Raw genomic sequence first — 6,569 nt, 5'->3', positions numbered from 1 at the left:
ATTAAGTGTGAGCAGGTTAGAGAGAGAATGACGCTCTTAGTGAGTGGGGTTTGGCTGATAGGGATGCAGTCGGTGCGCATGTGTCAGGGTGTGAGTGATGCACGAAGTATGAGGGTGCCAGAGGGATAGTGACGCATTAAGTATGAGGGTGTCAGAATGATTGTGATGCAGTAATTCTGAGGGGATCAGAGAGATACCAACGCAGTCACGCTGTTAGTGACGCTGTCAGTGTGAGTGTTGAAGCTCATAGTGAAGCAGTAGGTGTGAGGTGGTCAGTGTGATTGTGGCGCAGTAAATGTGAGAGGGTCAAGGTGATAGTGACATAGTAAGTTTGAGGAAGCAGTGTTGTAGTGACACGGTAAGTGTGAGACGTCAGTCTGGTACTTACATAATAAGTGTGATGGAGTCAGGCTGATAGTGACACAGTAAGTGTCAGGAGTCAGGGTAATAGTAAAATAGGAAGTTTAAGGGCGTGACTGATAGTGACAAAGTAAGTGTTTGGCAGTCAGGCTGATAGTGACGCAGTCAAAATGAGGGTCTCGAAGTGAAAGTGGCGCAGTAAATGTGAGGACGCCAGATGGATAGTGATGCAGTAAGTTTGAGGGGTTCACACTGATATTAAGGCGGTAAGTGTGAGGGGTCAGATTTAGAGTGATACAGGAAGTGTCGGCGGGTCAGGCTGATAGTGATGCATACAAAGACCAAATATCCAAGGCTCACTGTAGTGCTGAATAGCGAGACTTCTCAAGGCTAAGACAAAAATCAATAGTTCTCATCCTGGTCAAAATTCACAATGCTTCATTCTAAAATTGTCCTCTCCTGCTTCTCGATTCACAATGAAGGAACAAAATTTAATTGCACCACCCGGTTTATCTCTTCAAATATTTTGCAACTCTAAATAAGATTACCTCTCTTGTTTTGAAACTGTTAAAAAAGACCGGATTTGCCCAATTTCAATTCACAGGACTAATGTTCATCCATGATATCAAGGCTAATCGCCATTCGTGGTATTCCTCATATGGCATTAGTATCTTTCCTAAATTGCTCATAATTCCTTACACTGTAGTCCAAGTGCGGTCGAACTGAGCCACAATACATTGGAAATAATGCTTTGTTCTCCTGCTCTGAAATCCTTCTGCAGCTTTCACAACAGACTTCTACAACTGCTACTAGACTTCATTGACTTATTAAACAGTTCTCCAAGATGCAATTCCAAAAATCTGTACATCAGAATTTCTACTTCAAACCTTCGATAATAATCTCCACACATTTCCCTCCTGACAAGTGTGATAAAGTCAAATCGTTGCTATTTATTAAATCATGAGGGACATGGATAGGTTGACTCACCAAGGTGTTTTCCTGCTGGTGAGGAAGTCAAAATTTAGAAAACATTGTTTTAAAATTAGTTGGTAAGGATTTAAAAGGGACGTCAGGGGCAACTTTTTCAGTCGTGTCCAGAATGAGCTGCCAGAGAAATTGTTGGAGACTGGTACAACTGTAACATTTAACGGCATCTGGATGGATATATGAGTAACAAGGTTTAGAGGGTTGTGGGCCAAATGTTGGCAAATGGGACCTATTAATTTCGGATAACTGTGTACCATGGTCAAGTTGGAAAGAAGGGCCACTTTCCATGTTGTATTGTTCAAGGACTTGATGACTCTAGAACAATCGCAAAAACTTTGCAAATAATTCCATCAAGACGATTTCAAGTTCCAAATCTTCGCTCAATCTTCCTCTCTTGTGCTCACAAGTTCATTACCTGATGTCAGAACTTACGGATTAGTTTCTGGATCCCTTTCTTTAAATTGGTTCTGCATTCTTTCTAATTCCGATATTTTTTTAACGAATGTAGCTAGTGTTAATGGACTTAGCATCAATATTCCTAATACCATATTTCGATGAATATTAAAACACAACAGCATATCTACTTTGGCACCAGATGACGAGCAATTGAGTCAAAATCGATCGGACGCAGTGATACAATAATCCTCTCTTCGTGTGGTGTACATCCGTGACTCTATAATTCAATGAAGAATCATTCCCACAACTTCAGCTGTGTCAGGATCTAGTTTTCGGTGAAAGCCTGTCAATCTGCTAAGGTAACGTTTGTCTGGGTCTCTGCAAAGGATTCGGCGACATCTTTGGGTCTTGACAATTTGTTCTTCAAAGAAATTACGTATTTCATGAATTCAGTTCTTTTACTATGAAAATTCGCAATGAGGATGCAGCTGTGATGGCCGAGAGGTTAAGGCGTTGGATTTGAAATCCAATGCGGTCTCCCTGCGCAGGTTCGAATCCTGCTCACAGAGTTGACTCTTTCAAAAGTCATTAATTACTTTGCAGAATTTGGATTTCGTAGAGCTTGAGCTTTGCATTCAATTGAAAGTAAAGTTTTAACTGTGAAGAATCAGAAGTAATTTCAAGATGTCTAATTGAATAAATTATATGTCGAGACACAAAAAGCCATCAACTTCCAACACGAATCAGTTTCCAAACATTTGTCGAACTATCGTGAAATTTGGATGTTTGGGAGGCGGGCGGGGTGGGGGGGTGAAATTAAGCAAAACAAGAAGCAATGCAATACATTTCCCTGCAGGTGATGAGTTTTTTTTAGGATCAGATGAAAGTCAAGCTGAGAAAGTTCAACCTAATTTACAGCTGACTCTCAAGGCCAATTATCTATTATATCAGCAGTCAATGAATTAGAAAAAAAGAGTTACAAGTCGCTGTGCAAAGGTCACTCATCTGCCCCATTATTGTGCCATTTAAGAACACAGGATAAAGTCATTGACATTTGCACTGGGAACATTAGAACACACGAGACTTTGGGCCAAAGTTGGAAACTGCGACTGGAATGATTGGCTCTCTGATTAGCCGCGATGCACACAGGTGGAATGGCCTTTTCCCACTTTGTAAATCTCCGAAGACAAGTTGAAAATAATCTGCAAGGAAAATGTTCATAAAGGGTGTTTTATTTACACAAAATACGACAGTATCTATCGCCTTGTCTTGTTATTTACTTGTGAGGATTCGATACTCTCAGAACCGTGGCCCGGATCGTATTCCGGCTCATGGAATGCTGGTATTGTTCAGCTAACATGTCGGTGTACCAGTACTTCTGCCGATTTTCCGATGCTAGCAGGTCATTGGTTTTGTCCAAAACATTATGAATGTTAACATAATACGAATAGCTGCAGTTGCTGGAAATCTGAGCCAAAAACGAAAATTGTTTGCGGAACGCAGAAAGACTGGCAACAGAAACATCGACTTTCCTGCTCCTCGGATGCTGCTGTGCTTTTCCAAAATTTTCTGATCTAAAATCAGGTTTCCAGCATCTGCAGTCCTCACTTTTGCCTAGTTCCTTCAGTGTCGCTGGTTCCCAATTCAAGAACTCCATCTCTAGCGGTTTCATGTCTGTACCTCCATGCTGTCGAGTTGAAGAGTGAAGGAAAGTAACTCACCCCCTCCATCTCTGGGGTAATTAGGGGCTGAAAGTGAATCGTATCACATTGAAGTGTATCTACAAGCGACTTAATCTCTGTCTTTTATTGGGAGCCATCTCTTTCATTGTAACCATCAGGAAAGACCATTTCGTTCGCTAAAAAGAGAAATGAATATGTCACTAACCTTTGTTTGTTTCATGGCCAAGAATACTCAGATCAATAGCTCCCTTGATTACCTCTGCTGGTCATGTTCGCAAAGAGGTCTAGCAAATTGCCAAGTGTGATTTTCCTTTCAATGAATAATGTTGAATCAATTTTGCTGCAAATATCTTGTCCTAACATTGTGCTTTTCTTCTTTTACATTGGTGTCTCGCACCTTACAAATGACAGCAAAGGTATGAATGGAGATGGAAACATGTAACTCTCGTCAGCGGCAGCTTTCAATGAGATCACGGCTGATTTGGTCAATGCTCAGGGGGCCGTGCGGTCTGTAGTCATGGCCGAGTGGTTAAGGTGATGGATTAGAAATCCATTGGGGTTTCCCCACGTAGGTTCGAATCCTGCTGACTACGTTATGAATGCTTTCCTGCTGGCACTATTCAAAGTTCACAAAGCCTGTTTTGCAAACCAGGCCTGTAATTTGATTAGACTTGAGAAACTCGAGTTCTTCATCAGAAATGCTCCACATTTAAAACATGATCTCTGTTTCTCTTTCCAGATACACTGCTCGACACATCGGGTTTCTGCAGTTGTTAGTGAACGCCCTGAGCAGAAGTGCTGCTTTTCATTAGATTCCTTTCATCCCTTGTCCTCTGTTCTCTGACTCTGGTCATTGGCAACACTTCCTCCTGCTCGTCAGAGTGCTCATTCCCCACCGCTCCCTCTCCCATCATTACAAACGACCGCAGGAAATTGCCACTTAACCGTCTTTGTTCCAAAGTGAAACTCACCAGCCTAGGAACTCTCTCCACCAAACGGGACTTCTCATCCCTGGACATGGTGCAAGCCAGAGGATTGTGAAGAGTTACTGTGAAAATATTGTCAGTTGGCAGATGGAAAAATGTTTAGGAAGCAAACCATATAATTTAGGCTCCAGCTTTGGAAATCTTGAGAAACCCTTTGGGAAATGGAATCAAAGGAGATTGAAGAAGTGTAAATTGTCAGTCCGAGTAGAGGAAGGGACATTGACTCTGATCTTCTCGGCACAGGAACTGATCTGAGACATTGAAAGAATTCTCGCTCCCGTACGCGAGGAATACAAACTTCATCTGGACTGTGGGACAATGAAAAACTCTGGAACACTCAAGACAATATCCAAATATTGACTGAGATCACTACAGTACGAGTACTATAGATGGGTCAGTTTTTGTCCACTGTGTGCGGCAGGGCTTCCTGACACAGTATGTAGACATGCCTTCAAGGGAAGAAGCCACTTTCGATTTAGTACTGGGTAACGAGCCTGGCCAGGTTTTAGATTTGGAAGTAGGTGAGCACTGTGGAGACAGCGATCACAATTCTCTCAGGTTATCTTTCGTGATGGAAAGGGATCGGTGTACTCCACGGAGCTAGAGTTTCAGCTGGTGGAAGGGAAATCACGATGCAATGAGGTAAGATTTAGGAATCGTAGAGTGGGGTGGGAAACTGTAGGGGGTGAGCACATTAAAAATGTGGAGCTTATTCAAGGAAAAGCTCCTGTGTGTCCTAGATAAGTATGTACCTGTCAGGGAGGGAGTAAGATATAGAACGCGTGAGCCGTGCTTTACTAAGGAAGTGGAAACCCTGGTCAAGAAGAACAAGAAGTCTTATGTTAGGAGAAAACGTGAAAACTCAGTTCGAGCGCTCGAAGGTTCCAACGATATCAGGAAACACCTAAAAAGAGAGCTGAGAAGAACCAGGAGGAGACATGAGAAGTTGTTGGCAGATAGGATCAGGGTTAACCCTAAGGCTTTCCATAGGTATGTGAGCACTAAAAGAATGACGAGAGTTAAATTTGGGACAATCAAGGATAATAATGGGAAGTCGTATGTGGAGTCAGTGGAGATAGAGGAAGCACTAAATAAATATTTTTCGACAGAGTTCGCTATAGATAATGAAAATGTTGGCGAGGAAGATACAGAGATACTTGCATCTAGACTAGATGAGATTGAGGTTCACATGGAAGAGATATTAGAAATACTGCAGAGTGTGAAAATAGATAAGTCAGCTGGGCCGGACGGGATCTATCTGATATTGTTCAGCAAATGCACGACAGGAAGGTACAAATCAAGCTGATGCTAACAACGGCTCGTTTTGAGCCGCTAATTTGCAGTGAAGTGGCGGCGCCAATAAAAGGTGTCACGCAGCTCGTCTAATTCCACATCCTGAGCTCGAAATGACCAGATGTCTCTCGCAGAGTTTCGGCAGGGTCTTGCTTAGACGACACCATGACACGTTTTCACTGGAGTGGATCATGAATTCGCGTCGGGACTGCGAATAAAACGATGGAAACTTCCAGCAGAGAAGGAGGCGACCCTGAAGCAGGCAGCTGAGGACAAATGTTTCTCCTTTGCCAGTGAAAGGCACTGCTTCACAAATTGGAAACTTTGAAGTGAAGCAGTGTTGGTGATTTTCTTCGCTGCTTGTTCACCTTTTTAATTCTGATTCCGTGAAAGTCCTTTGCATTACATATCGACATTCTGCCAGCACTGGGCGTGTCTGTTGGGCCAGTGGCGTAATGGATAACACGTCTGACTTCGGATCAGAAGATTGTAGGTTCAAGTCCTACCTGGCTCGAAGGAAATGTCCGACTTTAACCATGCCCCACGTTGACGCTTCCCTGTGATGTCCTGCCGGAACGTCGCTTCTGTGCTTCCACATTTGAAACTTGCATTTGTCCTATTATCCATTTCAAATTCCAGCTCACCACAACGGAGACCTCTGTCGCTTTGGGGGTATCTTTCTGTGTGTCTCCCTTTGTGGGTGAAAATGAGCATAAGTTCCTCAAAAGAGTTACAGGTCGCTGTGCAAAGGTCACTCATCTGCCCCATTATTGTGCCATTTAAGAACACAGGATAAAGTCATTGACATTTGCACTGGGAACATTAGAACACACGAGACTTTGGGCCAAAGTTGGAAACTGCGACT

General features: G+C 42.9%; 3 non-coding genes across 3 annotated transcripts; all 3 read left to right on the top strand.

Moving 5' to 3' along the window:
- Nucleotides 1-2,230: 2,230 nt before the first annotated feature.
- Nucleotides 2,231-2,312, top strand: trnas-uga (transfer RNA serine (anticodon UGA)). The gene has a single exon. It is a non-coding gene; the product is annotated as a tRNA-Ser (tRNA).
- A 1,624-nt stretch (nucleotides 2,313-3,936) lies between these two features.
- trnas-aga (transfer RNA serine (anticodon AGA)) lies at nucleotides 3,937-4,018 on the top strand. Its single transcript has one exon. It is a non-coding gene; the product is annotated as a tRNA-Ser (tRNA).
- Nucleotides 4,019-6,145: 2,127 nt separating this feature from the next.
- On the top strand, nucleotides 6,146-6,218 carry trnar-ucg (transfer RNA arginine (anticodon UCG)). The gene has a single exon. It is a non-coding gene; the product is annotated as a tRNA-Arg (tRNA).
- Nucleotides 6,219-6,569: the final 351 nt, after the last annotated feature.

This window comes from Chiloscyllium punctatum, chromosome 29 (assembly GCF_047496795.1).
Source record: "Chiloscyllium punctatum isolate Juve2018m chromosome 29, sChiPun1.3, whole genome shotgun sequence".
Classification (NCBI taxonomy): Eukaryota; Metazoa; Chordata; class Chondrichthyes; order Orectolobiformes; family Hemiscylliidae; genus Chiloscyllium; species Chiloscyllium punctatum.
Note: the sequence above shows the minus strand (reverse complement) of the source record. Positions and strands in the feature narration are given on the sequence as shown.